The 15097-nt window shown below is 42.0% G+C and overlaps 5 non-coding genes and 1 pseudogene across 5 annotated transcripts; all 6 read left to right on the top strand.

The window, feature by feature from the left end:
• The first annotated feature begins 121 nt into the window (after positions 1-121).
• Positions 122-297, top strand: LOC138360724 (U2 spliceosomal RNA; annotated as a pseudogene).
• A 2612-nt stretch (positions 298-2909) lies between these two features.
• On the top strand, positions 2910-3102 carry LOC138360779 (U2 spliceosomal RNA). Its single transcript, XR_011226645.1, has one exon. It is a non-coding gene; the product is annotated as a U2 spliceosomal RNA (small nuclear RNA).
• Positions 3103-5714: 2612 nt separating this feature from the next.
• Positions 5715-5907, top strand: LOC138360780 (U2 spliceosomal RNA). Its single transcript, XR_011226646.1, has one exon. It is a non-coding gene; the product is annotated as a U2 spliceosomal RNA (small nuclear RNA).
• A 2603-nt stretch (positions 5908-8510) lies between these two features.
• On the top strand, positions 8511-8703 carry LOC138360781 (U2 spliceosomal RNA). Its single transcript, XR_011226647.1, has one exon. It is a non-coding gene; the product is annotated as a U2 spliceosomal RNA (small nuclear RNA).
• Positions 8704-11308: 2605 nt separating this feature from the next.
• On the top strand, positions 11309-11501 carry LOC138360783 (U2 spliceosomal RNA). Its single transcript, XR_011226649.1, has one exon. It is a non-coding gene; the product is annotated as a U2 spliceosomal RNA (small nuclear RNA).
• A 2612-nt stretch (positions 11502-14113) lies between these two features.
• LOC138360784 (U2 spliceosomal RNA) lies at positions 14114-14306 on the top strand. Its single transcript, XR_011226650.1, has one exon. It is a non-coding gene; the product is annotated as a U2 spliceosomal RNA (small nuclear RNA).
• The last annotated feature ends 791 nt before the right edge of the window (positions 14307-15097 follow it).

The following is a 15097-nucleotide window of genomic DNA, read 5'->3' on the forward strand; positions in this document are numbered from 1 at the left end:
ATAAATGTTAGGCTCAAAATGAATTCATACTATGTAACTTGCATAAAAGCTCCTTTGTAAACCTTAGCTCTTGCTGTAAAATGTTAAGCTAGGCAATGAAAGCATTGTAAAAAGACACTCTGTACCATTTTTTGAAAATAAAATCTGTTCTTATCAGCTTAATATCTGATACGATCCCCATGTGGGATCCTCGATATTAAACTGATTTTTGCAACATGGCGAAGTGCTAGGAGCTTGCTCCACCTTTGCCGCGGATCGGCCCGGTATTGCAGTACCTCTGGGATCGGTCCACTCCCTTCGGGGAGACCAAAAACAACCCTATCAACTAGTCAAAATCAAGTAGGAGACGATTATGTTAATTGGTTATGTACATTAATGAATCGTGTTAATTTGAATTGCAGTAATTACTTCACACCAGCCAACATCGTATGAGGAAAAAGCCTTGGAACGAGCAGCAGAAGTGAGTCAGTCGAGTCCGGGTTTGATGGGTCGAAGCTGAACAACTGCAACGAGTTAGAGGGAAGGAAGGAAGGAAGGAAGGAAGGAAGGAAGGAAGGAAGGAAGGAAGGAAGGAAGGAAGGAAGGAAGGAAGGAAGGAGAAAGAAGGAGAAAGAAGGAGAGTGAGGTGAGTAATATCATTTAATAACTTTAGATTAAAGATTATGTGCGAGCAAAGAAATACGATGGTTGGTGTGGAAGGAAAGAAGTTGATTTTATGAATGGGGGGTTGCCAGTTAATGCAATATTAATTGATTTTGTTTGTTTTCTGAGATAGGTTATATAGGGTGAAGTTTTTCTCTATTTATATAAGTGTGGAAACTGGTTTAGATAGCTTAGTGGTTTGTTATGAAAAGGCTGGTAGAGATGGGTTGAATAGTGTTAGACTTGTGTCTGCATTTAGTGGAGAACTGGATTTGGTATTTAAATGGCATCTAATATGACGTAGTCATTGTGCAAATAAACTCTAAATCAACGGGTTTACTATGATCGAGAACCTAACTATAATAGTTACCCATTGTTGGCATGCTCTTCTTTTTTTTACAGAATTACTCACTCTCCCTTGTGAGTGAGGGAGGGAGGGAGGAGTGTGTGTGTATATCACTCGGAATTCCTTAGTCGGCTCTGACGGCGAAATTATATTCATACATACATCAAGATTAGACGTTTATCTATTTAATTTACCATTGCTGGAATGTACCAATGCGTAATAAAGACGAAATTCGACTTGAGATGGAGGGAGGTGTTGCTTTGGTGTGGTTTTACACGGCAACTCAACGATCGTTTGCCACTTCCACGCTTGCCTGCCAGCCGGCCAGCCACTAGCCTCAAAGTGAATTCCAGTGTCTTGATTAGCTTTACAATCCATCATTTACCTCAATACACACTAACAATGTGTATTTATATACTTCAATCGAGCATTCGATGCACACATTCACCTGTAATATATACGTCAATGAAACCCAGAACCCACCCAAGTTCAAGCGCACCTGCACTCTCACCCCTCTCCATTTGAATGCTAGTTTCCTATTTAGATTTCAAATGCTTCATTCACCCCTCTAAACACCACCGACGTATATTTACATTCTTTATTTAGGCAATGTATGCAGGCACACATTCATTCACGTAAAATAACGAATAAAATTGATATAGAATCTACTATAATTTGCAAAGCGACCAACCACCAAATGTCATTGTGAAAGCTAGTTTCGTAATTAGCTTTGCAATACTTCATTTACCTCCCTAAACACCAACAATGAGCGAGTATTTGTATACTCGGTAAAAGCGATGGATGGATTCCTTACACATTCACATATATTAAGCAATGAATTTGCTATAGTACCTACAGTACTCAGACTTCTCGAATTACTTACATCTTCTTATATCTTAACTTTGTTGTTCATTCAACAACAGAGTCGTTTTCCAGGGAATCCCGTTATGTTAGATGATGCATCGCCTCGCCTCGCCTCGCATGGCATCGAATCGCATGTCATTGCATCGCATCGCATTGAACTGCATGGTATTGAATCACAAGGCATTGAATGGCATGGCATGGCATGGCATGGCATGGCATGGCATCACGTCTCTCGTCTCTCGTCTCTCGTCTCTCGTCTCTCGTCTCTAGTCTCTAGTCTCTAGTCTCTCGTCTCTCGTCTCTCGTCTCTCGTCTCTCGTCTCTCGTCTCTCGTCTCTCGTCTCTCGTCTCTCGTCTCTCGTCTCTCGTCTCTCGTCTCTCGTCTCTCGTCTCTCGTCTCTCGTCTCTCGTCTCTCGCCTCTCGCCTCTCGCCTCTCGCCTCTAGCCTCTAGCCTCTAGCCTCTCGCCACCCAGCCCTGCCTCGCTTCGCCTCGTCTCCGGTTTGTGAAAACGATGTATCAAGCAAAGTGTTAGATGTGAAAAAGTCGTGATATATATACAAAAATGGAATAGTTGGCGCGTAATAGTGCTGTTCGTTTTCTGTTATGGTATCAGAGAGAGAACGTCTCCTATTTATATTTTTTGACGAGCGTTGGCGTAACAGGCCCCTTGCACTTTTAATTCGTTATTGTACTTTTCAAAAGCTGTAGCTACCTTAAGACACATGACAAATGGAGGTTTATGTATTAGAGTTAAGCGCTATACTCCCTGGCCAGGAGCGAATTCGTGAAACGCCACGCGAGTCTGTTTACCACTTTGCCGCCAGTTACATATTCACTACTCATGAATGAAACCATGTAATATCATGAATTTGCATATATATATAAATTCATTGATCAGGTAAGAAATGGTTAAAGCCTTTACTGCATGGCGTTTATATGTATGCTTGAATTCGAATATTACTCAACGATAATCACATGCCCTTTTGCAATTGAAACTCGCTACGTGGTTTCTAGCCGCAATTGTTGCCTGGTGTTGCAGAGCAACCATGCATCCTATCGCTTCTCGGCCTTTTGGCTAAGATCAAAGTGTAGTATCTGTTCTTATCAGCTTAATATCTGATACGATCCCCATGTGGGATCCTCGATATTAAACTGATTTTTGCAACATGGCGAAGTGCTAGGAGCTTGCTCCACCTTTGCCGCGGATCGGCCCGGTATTGCAGTACCTCTGGGATCGGTCCACTCCCTTCGGGGAGACCAAAAACAACCCTATCAACTAGTCAAAATCAAGTAGGAGACGATTATGTTAATTGGTTATGTACATTAATGAATCGTGTTAATTTGAATTGCAGTAATTACTTCACACCAGCCAACATCGTATGAGGAAAAAGCCTTGGAACGAGCAGCAGAAGTGAGTCAGTCGAGTCCGGGTTTGATGGGTCGAAGCTGAACAACTGCAACGAGTTAGAGGGAAGGAAGGAAGGAAGGAAGGAAGGAAGGAAGGAAGGAAGGAAGGAAGGAAGGAAGGAAGGAAGGAAGGAAGGAAGGAGAAAGAAGGAGAAAGAAGGAGAGTGAGGTGAGTAATATCATTTAATAACTTTAGATTAAAGATTATGTGCGAGCAAAGAAATACGATGGTTGGTGTGGAAGGAAAGAAGTTGATTTTATGAATGGGGGGTTGCCAGTTAATGCAATATTAATTGATTTTGTTTGTTTTCTGAGATAGGTTATATAGGGTGAAGTTTTTCTCTATTTATATAAGTGTGGAAACTGGTTTAGATAGCTTAGTGGTTTGTTATGAAAAGGCTGGTAGAGATGGGTTGAATAGTGTTAGACTTGTGTCTGCATTTAGTGGAGAACTGGATTTGGTATTTAAATGGCATCTAATATGACGTAGTCATTGTGCAAATAAACTCTAAATCAACGGGTTTACTATGATCGAGAACCTAACTATAATAGTTACCCATTGTTGGCATGCTCTTCTTTTTTTTACAGAATTACTCACTCTCCCTTGTGAGTGAGGGAGGGAGGGAGGAGTGTGTGTGTATATCACTCGGAATTCCTTAGTCGGCTCTGACGGCGAAATTATATTCATACATACATCAAGATTAGACGTTTATCTATTTAATTTACCATTGCTGGAATGTACCAATGCGTAATAAAGACGAAATTCGACTTGAGATGGAGGGAGGTGTTGCTTTGGTGTGGTTTTACACGGCAACTCAACGATCGTTTGCCACTTCCACGCTTGCCTGCCAGCCGGCCAGCCACTAGCCTCAAAGTGAATTCCAGTGTCTTGATTAGCTTTACAATCCATCATTTACCTCAATACACACTAACAATGTGTATTTATATACTTCAATCGAGCATTCGATGCACACATTCACCTGTAATATATACGTCAATGAAACCCAGAACCCACCCAAGTTCAAGCGCACCTGCACTCTCACCCCTCTCCATTTGAATGCTAGTTTCCTATTTAGATTTCAAATGCTTCATTCACCCCTCTAAACACCACCGACGTATATTTACATTCTTTATTTAGGCAATGTATGCAGGCACACATTCATTCACGTAAAATAACGAATAAAATTGATATAGAATCTACTATAATTTGCAAAGCGACCAACCACCAAATGTCATTGTGAAAGCTAGTTTCGTAATTAGCTTTGCAATACTTCATTTACCTCCCTAAACACCAACAATGAGCGAGTATTTGTATACTCGGTAAAAGCGATGGATGGATTCCTTACACATTCACATATATTAAGCAATGAATTTGCTATAGTACCTACAGTACTCAGACTTCTCGAATTACTTACATCTTCTTATATCTTAACTTTGTTGTTCATTCAACAACAGAGTCGTTTTCCAGGGAATCCCGTTATGTTAGATGATGCATCGCCTCGCCTCGCCTCGCATGGCATCGAATCGCATGTCATTGCATCGCATCGCATTGAACTGCATGGTATTGAATCACAAGGCATTGAATGGCATGGCATGGCATGGCATGGCATGGCATGGCATCACGTCTCTCGTCTCTCGTCTCTCGTCTCTCGTCTCTCGTCTCTAGTCTCTAGTCTCTCGTCTCTCGTCTCTCGTCTCTCGTCTCTCGTCTCTCGTCTCTCGTCTCTCGTCTCTCGTCTCTCGTCTCTCGTCTCTCGTCTCTCGTCTCTCGTCTCTCGTCTCTCGTCTCTCGTCTCTCGTCTCTCGTCTCTCGCCTCTCGCCTCTCGCCTCTCGCCTCTAGCCTCTAGCCTCTAGCCTCTCGCCACCCAGCCCTGCCTCGCTTCGCCTCGTCTCCGGTTTGTGAAAACGATGTATCAAGCAAAGTGTTAGATGTGAAAAAGTCGTGATATATATACAAAAATGGAATAGTTGGCGCGTAATAGTGCTGTTCGTTTTCTGTTATGGTATCAGAGAGAGAACGTCTCCTATTTATATTTTTTGACGAGCGTTGGCGTAACAGGCCCCTTGCACTTTTAATTCGTTATTGTACTTTTCAAAAGCTGTAGCTACCTTAAGACACATGACAAATGGAGGTTTATGTATTAGAGTTAAGCGCTATACTCCCTGGCCAGGAGCGAATTCGTGAAACGCCACGCGAGTCTGTTTACCACTTTGCCGCCAGTTACATATTCACTACTCATGAATGAAACCATGTAATATCATGAATTTGCATATATATATAAATTCATTGATCAGGTAAGAAATGGTTAAAGCCTTTACTGCATGGCGTTTATATGTATGCTTGAATTCGAATATTACTCAACGATAATCACATGCCCTTTTGCAATTGAAACTCGCTACGTGGTTTCTAGCCGCAATTGTTGCCTGGTGTTGCAGAGCAACCATGCATCCTATCGCTTCTCGGCCTTTTGGCTAAGATCAAAGTGTAGTATCTGTTCTTATCAGCTTAATATCTGATACGATCCCCATGTGGGATCCTCGATATTAAACTGATTTTTGCAACATGGCGAAGTGCTAGGAGCTTGCTCCACCTTTGCCGCGGATCGGCCCGGTATTGCAGTACCTCTGGGATCGGTCCACTCCCTTCGGGGAGACCAAAAACAACCCTATCAACTAGTCAAAATCAAGTAGGAGACGATTATGTTAATTGGTTATGTACATTAATGAATCGTGTTAATTTGAATTGCAGTAATTACTTCACACCAGCCAACATCGTATGAGGAAAAAGCCTTGGAACGAGCAGCAGAAGTGAGTCAGTCGAGTCCGGGTTTGATGGGTCGAAGCTGAACAACTGCAACGAGTTAGAGGGAAGGAAGGAAGGAAGGAAGGAAGGAAGGAAGGAAGGAAGGAAGGAAGGAAGGAAGGAAGGAAGGAAGGAAGGAAGGAGAAAGAGGAGAAAGAAGGAGAGTGAGGTGAGTAATATCATTTAATAACTTTAGATTAAAGATTATGTGCGAGCAAAGAAATACGATGGTTGGTGTGGAAGGAAAGAAGTTGATTTTATGAATGGGGGGTTGCCAGTTAATGCAATATTAATTGATTTTGTTTGTTTTCTGAGATAGGTTATATAGGGTGAAGTTTTTCTCTATTTATATAAGTGTGGAAACTGGTTTAGATAGCTTAGTGGTTTGTTATGAAAAGGCTGGTAGAGATGGGTTGAATAGTGTTAGACTTGTGTCTGCATTTAGTGGAGAACTGGATTTGGTATTTAAATGGCATCTAATATGACGTAGTCATTGTGCAAATAAACTCTAAATCAACGGGTTTACTATGATCGAGAACCTAACTATAATAGTTACCCATTGTTGGCATGCTCTTCTTTTTTTACAGAATTACTCACTCTCCCTTGTGAGTGAGGGAGGGAGGGAGGAGTGTGTGTGTATATCACTCGGAATTCCTTAGTCGGCTCTGACGGCGAAATTATATTCATACATACATCAAGATTAGACGTTTATCTATTTAATTTACCATTGCTGGAATGTACCAATGCGTAATAAAGACGAAATTCGACTTGAGATGGAGGGAGGTGTTGCTTTGGTGTGGTTTTACACGGCAACTCAACGATCGTTTGCCACTTCCACGCTTGCCTGCCAGCCGGCCAGCCACTAGCCTCAAAGTGAATTCCAGTGTCTTGATTAGCTTTACAATCCATCATTTACCTCAATACACACTAACAATGTGTATTTATATACTTCAATCGAGCATTCGATGCACACATTCACCTGTAATATATACGTCAATGAAACCCAGAACCCACCCAAGTTCAAGCGCACCTGCACTCTCACCCCTCTCCATTTGAATGCTAGTTTCCTATTTAGATTTCAAATGCTTCATTCACCCCTCTAAACACCACCGACGTATATTTACATTCTTTATTTAGGCAATGTATGCAGGCACACATTCATTCACGTAAAATAACGAATAAAATTGATATAGAATCTACTATAATTTGCAAAGCGACCAACCACCAAATGTCATTGTGAAAGCTAGTTTCGTAATTAGCTTTGCAATACTTCATTTACCTCCCTAAACACCAACAATGAGCGAGTATTTGTATACTCGGTAAAAGCGATGGATGGATTCCTTACACATTCACATATATTAAGCAATGAATTTGCTATAGTACCTACAGTACTCAGACTTCTCGAATTACTTACATCTTCTTATATCTTAACTTTGTTGTTCATTCAACAACAGAGTCGTTTTCCAGGGAATCCCGTTATGTTAGATGATGCATCGCCTCGCCTCGCCTCGCATGGCATCGAATCGCATGTCATTGCATCGCATCGCATTGAACTGCATGGTATTGAATCACAAGGCATTGAATGGCATGGCATGGCATGGCATGGCATGGCATGGCATCACGTCTCTCGTCTCTCGTCTCTCGTCTCTCGTCTCTCGTCTCTAGTCTCTAGTCTCTAGTCTCTCGTCTCTCGTCTCTCGTCTCTCGTCTCTCGTCTCTCGTCTCTCGTCTCTCGTCTCTCGTCTCTCGTCTCTCGTCTCTCGTCTCTCGTCTCTCGTCTCTCGTCTCTCGTCTCTCGTCTCTCGCCTCTCGCCTCTCGCCTCTCGCCTCTAGCCTCTAGCCTCTAGCCTCTCGCCACCCAGCCCTGCCTCGCTTCGCCTCGTCTCCGGTTTGTGAAAACGATGTATCAAGCAAAGTGTTAGATGTGAAAAAGTCGTGATATATATACAAAAATGGAATAGTTGGCGCGTAATAGTGCTGTTCGTTTTCTGTTATGGTATCAGAGAGAGAACGTCTCCTATTTATATTTTTTGACGAGCGTTGGCGTAACAGGCCCCTTGCACTTTTAATTCGTTATTGTACTTTTCAAAAGCTGTAGCTACCTTAAGACACATGACAAATGGAGGTTTATGTATTAGAGTTAAGCGCTATACTCCCTGGCCAGGAGCGAATTCGTGAAACGCCACGCGAGTCTGTTTACCACTTTGCCGCCAGTTACATATTCACTACTCATGAATGAAACCATGTAATATCATGAATTTGCATATATATATAAATTCATTGATCAGGTAAGAAATGGTTAAAGCCTTTACTGCATGGCGTTTATATGTATGCTTGAATTCGAATATTACTCAACGATAATCACATGCCCTTTTGCAATTGAAACTCGCTACGTGGTTTCTAGCCGCAATTGTTGCCTGGTGTTGCAGAGCAACCATGCATCCTATCGCTTCTCGGCCTTTTGGCTAAGATCAAAGTGTAGTATCTGTTCTTATCAGCTTAATATCTGATACGATCCCCATGTGGGATCCTCGATATTAAACTGATTTTTGCAACATGGCGAAGTGCTAGGAGCTTGCTCCACCTTTGCCGCGGATCGGCCCGGTATTGCAGTACCTCTGGGATCGGTCCACTCCCTTCGGGGAGACCAAAAACAACCCTATCAACTAGTCAAAATCAAGTAGGAGACGATTATGTTAATTGGTTATGTACATTAATGAATCGTGTTAATTTGAATTGCAGTAATTACTTCACACCAGCCAACATCGTATGAGGAAAAAGCCTTGGAACGAGCAGCAGAAGTGAGTCAGTCGAGTCCGGGTTTGATGGGTCGAAGCTGAACAACTGCAACGAGTTAGAGGGAAGGAAGGAAGGAAGGAAGGAAGGAAGGAAGGAAGGAAGGAAGGAAGGAAGGAAGGAAGGAAGGAAGGAAGGAAGGAGAAAGAAGGAGAAAGAAGGAGAGTGAGGTGAGTAATATCATTTAATAACTTTAGATTAAAGATTATGTGCGAGCAAAGAAATACGATGGTTGGTGTGGAAGGAAAGAAGTTGATTTTATGAATGGGGGGTTGCCAGTTAATGCAATATTAATTGATTTTGTTTGTTTTCTGAGATAGGTTATATAGGGTGAAGTTTTTCTCTATTTATATAAGTGTGGAAACTGGTTTAGATAGCTTAGTGGTTTGTTATGAAAAGGCTGGTAGAGATGGGTTGAATAGTGTTAGACTTGTGTCTGCATTTAGTGGAGAACTGGATTTGGTATTTAAATGGCATCTAATATGACGTAGTCATTGTGCAAATAAACTCTAAATCAACGGGTTTACTATGATCGAGAACCTAACTATAATAGTTACCCATTGTTGGCATGCTCTTCTTTTTTTTACAGAATTACTCACTCTCCCTTGTGAGTGAGGGAGGGAGGGAGGAGTGTGTGTGTATATCACTCGGAATTCCTTAGTCGGCTCTGACGGCGAAATTATATTCATACATACATCAAGATTAGACGTTTATCTATTTAATTTACCATTGCTGGAATGTACCAATGCGTAATAAAGACGAAATTCGACTTGAGATGGAGGGAGGTGTTGCTTTGGTGTGGTTTTACACGGCAACTCAACGATCGTTTGCCACTTCCACGCTTGCCTGCCAGCCGGCCAGCCACTAGCCTCAAAGTGAATTCCAGTGTCTTGATTAGCTTTACAATCCATCATTTACCTCAATACACACTAACAATGTGTATTTATATACTTCAATCGAGCATTCGATGCACACATTCACCTGTAATATATACGTCAATGAAACCCAGAACCCACCCAAGTTCAAGCGCACCTGCACTCTCACCCCTCTCCATTTGAATGCTAGTTTCCTATTTAGATTTCAAATGCTTCATTCACCCCTCTAAACACCACCGACGTATATTTACATTCTTTATTTAGGCAATGTATGCAGGCACACATTCATTCACGTAAAATAACGAATAAAATTGATATAGAATCTACTATAATTTGCAAAGCGACCAACCACCAAATGTCATTGTGAAAGCTAGTTTCGTAATTAGCTTTGCAATACTTCATTTACCTCCCTAAACACCAACAATGAGCGAGTATTTGTATACTCGGTAAAAGCGATGGATGGATTCCTTACACATTCACATATATTAAGCAATGAATTTGCTATAGTACCTACAGTACTCAGACTTCTCGAATTACTTACATCTTCTTATATCTTAACTTTGTTGTTCATTCAACAACAGAGTCGTTTTCCAGGGAATCCCGTTATGTTAGATGATGCATCGCCTCGCCTCGCCTCGCATGGCATCGAATCGCATGTCATTGCATCGCATCGCATTGAACTGCATGGTATTGAATCACAAGGCATTGAATGGCATGGCATGGCATGGCATGGCATGGCATGGCATCACGTCTCTCGTCTCTCGTCTCTCGTCTCTCGTCTCTCGTCTCTAGTCTCTAGTCTCTAGTCTCTCGTCTCTCGTCTCTCGTCTCTCGTCTCTCGTCTCTCGTCTCTCGTCTCTCGTCTCTCGTCTCTCGTCTCTCGTCTCTCGTCTCTCGTCTCTCGTCTCTCGTCTCTCGTCTCTCGTCTCTCGCCTCTCGCCTCTCGCCTCTCGCCTCTAGCCTCTAGCCTCTAGCCTCTCGCCACCCAGCCCTGCCTCGCTTCGCCTCGTCTCCGGTTTGTGAAAACGATGTATCAAGCAAAGTGTTAGATGTGAAAAAGTCGTGATATATATACAAAAATGGAATAGTTGGCGCGTAATAGTGCTGTTCGTTTTCTGTTATGGTATCAGAGAGAGAACGTCTCCTATTTATATTTTTTGACGAGCGTTGGCGTAACAGGCCCCTTGCACTTTTAATTCGTTATTGTACTTTTCAAAAGCTGTAGCTACCTTAAGACACATGACAAATGGAGGTTTATGTATTAGAGTTAAGCGCTATACTCCCTGGCCAGGAGCGAATTCGTGAAACGCCACGCGAGTCTGTTTACCACTTTGCCGCCAGTTACATATTCACTACTCATGAATGAAACCATGTAATATCATGAATTTGCATATATATATAAATTCATTGATCAGGTAAGAAATGGTTAAAGCCTTTACTGCATGGCGTTTATATGTATGCTTGAATTCGAATATTACTCAACGATAATCACATGCCCTTTTGCAATTGAAACTCGCTACGTGGTTTCTAGCCGCAATTGTTGCCTGGTGTTGCAGAGCAACCATGCATCCTATCGCTTCTCGGCCTTTTGGCTAAGATCAAAGTGTAGTATCTGTTCTTATCAGCTTAATATCTGATACGATCCCCATGTGGGATCCTCGATATTAAACTGATTTTTGCAACATGGCGAAGTGCTAGGAGCTTGCTCCACCTTTGCCGCGGATCGGCCCGGTATTGCAGTACCTCTGGGATCGGTCCACTCCCTTCGGGGAGACCAAAAACAACCCTATCAACTAGTCAAAATCAAGTAGGAGACGATTATGTTAATTGGTTATGTACATTAATGAATCGTGTTAATTTGAATTGCAGTAATTACTTCACACCAGCCAACATCGTATGAGGAAAAAGCCTTGGAACGAGCAGCAGAAGTGAGTCAGTCGAGTCCGGGTTTGATGGGTCGAAGCTGAACAACTGCAACGAGTTAGAGGGAAGGAAGGAAGGAAGGAAGGAAGGAAGGAAGGAAGGAAGGAAGGAAGGAAGGAAGGAAGGAAGGAAGGAAGGAAGGAGAAAGAAGGAGAAAGAAGGAGAGTGAGGTGAGTAATATCATTTAATAACTTTAGATTAAAGATTATGTGCGAGCAAAGAAATACGATGGTTGGTGTGGAAGGAAAGAAGTTGATTTTATGAATGGGGGGTTGCCAGTTAATGCAATATTAATTGATTTTGTTTGTTTTCTGAGATAGGTTATATAGGGTGAAGTTTTTCTCTATTTATATAAGTGTGGAAACTGGTTTAGATAGCTTAGTGGTTTGTTATGAAAAGGCTGGTAGAGATGGGTTGAATAGTGTTAGACTTGTGTCTGCATTTAGTGGAGAACTGGATTTGGTATTTAAATGGCATCTAATATGACGTAGTCATTGTGCAAATAAACTCTAAATCAACGGGTTTACTATGATCGAGAACCTAACTATAATAGTTACCCATTGTTGGCATGCTCTTCTTTTTTTTACAGAATTACTCACTCTCCCTTGTGAGTGAGGGAGGGAGGGAGGAGTGTGTGTGTATATCACTCGGAATTCCTTAGTCGGCTCTGACGGCGAAATTATATTCATACATACATCAAGATTAGACGTTTATCTATTTAATTTACCATTGCTGGAATGTACCAATGCGTAATAAAGACGAAATTCGACTTGAGATGGAGGGAGGTGTTGCTTTGGTGTGGTTTTACACGGCAACTCAACGATCGTTTGCCACTTCCACGCTTGCCTGCCAGCCGGCCAGCCACTAGCCTCAAAGTGAATTCCAGTGTCTTGATTAGCTTTACAATCCATCATTTACCTCAATACACACTAACAATGTGTATTTATATACTTCAATCGAGCATTCGATGCACACATTCACCTGTAATATATACGTCAATGAAACCCAGAACCCACCCAAGTTCAAGCGCACCTGCACTCTCACCCCTCTCCATTTGAATGCTAGTTTCCTATTTAGATTTCAAATGCTTCATTCACCCCTCTAAACACCACCGACGTATATTTACATTCTTTATTTAGGCAATGTATGCAGGCACACATTCATTCACGTAAAATAACGAATAAAATTGATATAGAATCTACTATAATTTGCAAAGCGACCAACCACCAAATGTCATTGTGAAAGCTAGTTTCGTAATTAGCTTTGCAATACTTCATTTACCTCCCTAAACACCAACAATGAGCGAGTATTTGTATACTCGGTAAAAGCGATGGATGGATTCCTTACACATTCACATATATTAAGCAATGAATTTGCTATAGTACCTACAGTACTCAGACTTCTCGAATTACTTACATCTTCTTATATCTTAACTTTGTTGTTCATTCAACAACAGAGTCGTTTTCCAGGGAATCCCGTTATGTTAGATGATGCATCGCCTCGCCTCGCCTCGCATGGCATCGAATCGCATGTCATTGCATCGCATCGCATTGAACTGCATGGTATTGAATCACAAGGCATTGAATGGCATGGCATGGCATGGCATGGCATGGCATGGCATCACGTCTCTCGTCTCTCGTCTCTCGTCTCTCGTCTCTCGTCTCTAGTCTCTAGTCTCTAGTCTCTCGTCTCTCGTCTCTCGTCTCTCGTCTCTCGTCTCTCGTCTCTCGTCTCTCGTCTCTCGTCTCTCGTCTCTCGTCTCTCGTCTCTCGTCTCTCGTCTCTCGTCTCTCGTCTCTCGTCTCTCGTCTCTCGCCTCTCGCCTCTCGCCTCTCGCCTCTAGCCTCTAGCCTCTAGCCTCTCGCCACCCAGCCCTGCCTCGCTTCGCCTCGTCTCCGGTTTGTGAAAACGATGTATCAAGCAAAGTGTTAGATGTGAAAAAGTCGTGATATATATACAAAAATGGAATAGTTGGCGCGTAATAGTGCTGTTCGTTTTCTGTTATGGTATCAGAGAGAGAACGTCTCCTATTTATATTTTTTGACGAGCGTTGGCGTAACAGGCCCCTTGCACTTTTAATTCGTTATTGTACTTTTCAAAAGCTGTAGCTACCTTAAGACACATGACAAATGGAGGTTTATGTATTAGAGTTAAGCGCTATACTCCCTGGCCAGGAGCGAATTCGTGAAACGCCACGCGAGTCTGTTTACCACTTTGCCGCCAGTTACATATTCACTACTCATGAATGAAACCATGTAATATCATGAATTTGCATATATATATAAATTCATTGATCAGGTAAGAAATGGTTAAAGCCTTTACTGCATGGCGTTTATATGTATGCTTGAATTCGAATATTACTCAACGATAATCACATGCCCTTTTGCAATTGAAACTCGCTACGTGGTTTCTAGCCGCAATTGTTGCCTGGTGTTGCAGAGCAACCATGCATCCTATCGCTTCTCGGCCTTTTGGCTAAGATCAAAGTGTAGTATCTGTTCTTATCAGCTTAATATCTGATACGATCCCCATGTGGGATCCTCGATATTAAACTGATTTTTGCAACATGGCGAAGTGCTAGGAGCTTGCTCCACCTTTGCCGCGGATCGGCCCGGTATTGCAGTACCTCTGGGATCGGTCCACTCCCTTCGGGGAGACCAAAAACAACCCTATCAACTAGTCAAAATCAAGTAGGAGACGATTATGTTAATTGGTTATGTACATTAATGAATCGTGTTAATTTGAATTGCAGTAATTACTTCACACCAGCCAACATCGTATGAGGAAAAAGCCTTGGAACGAGCAGCAGAAGTGAGTCAGTCGAGTCCGGGTTTGATGGGTCGAAGCTGAACAACTGCAACGAGTTAGAGGGAAGGAAGGAAGGAAGGAAGGAAGGAAGGAAGGAAGGAAGGAAGGAAGGAAGGAAGGAAGGAAGGAAGGAAGGAAGGAAGGAGAAAGAAGGAGAAAGAAGGAGAGTGAGGTGAGTAATATCATTTAATAACTTTAGATTAAAGATTATGTGCGAGCAAAGAAATACGATGGTTGGTGTGGAAGGAAAGAAGTTGATTTTATGAATGGGGGGTTGCCAGTTAATGCAATATTAATTGATTTTGTTTGTTTTCTGAGATAGGTTATATAGGGTGAAGTTTTTCTCTATTTATATAAGTGTGGAAACTGGTTTAGATAGCTTAGTGGTTTGTTATGAAAAGGCTGGTAGAGATGGGTTGAATAGTGTTAGACTTGTGTCTGCATTTAGTGGAGAACTGGATTTGGTATTTAAATGGCATCTAATATGACGTAGTCATTGTGCAAATAAACTCTAAATCAACGGGTTTACTATGATCGAGAACCTAACTATAATAGTTACCCATTGTTGGCATGCTCTTCTTTTTTTTACAGAATTACTCACTCTCCCTTGTGAGTGAGGGAGGGAGGGAGG

The sequence above is a fragment of the Procambarus clarkii genome, unplaced genomic scaffold (assembly GCF_040958095.1).
Source record: "Procambarus clarkii isolate CNS0578487 unplaced genomic scaffold, FALCON_Pclarkii_2.0 HiC_scaffold_116, whole genome shotgun sequence".
In the NCBI taxonomy this organism is placed as follows: Eukaryota; Metazoa; Arthropoda; class Malacostraca; order Decapoda; family Cambaridae; genus Procambarus; species Procambarus clarkii.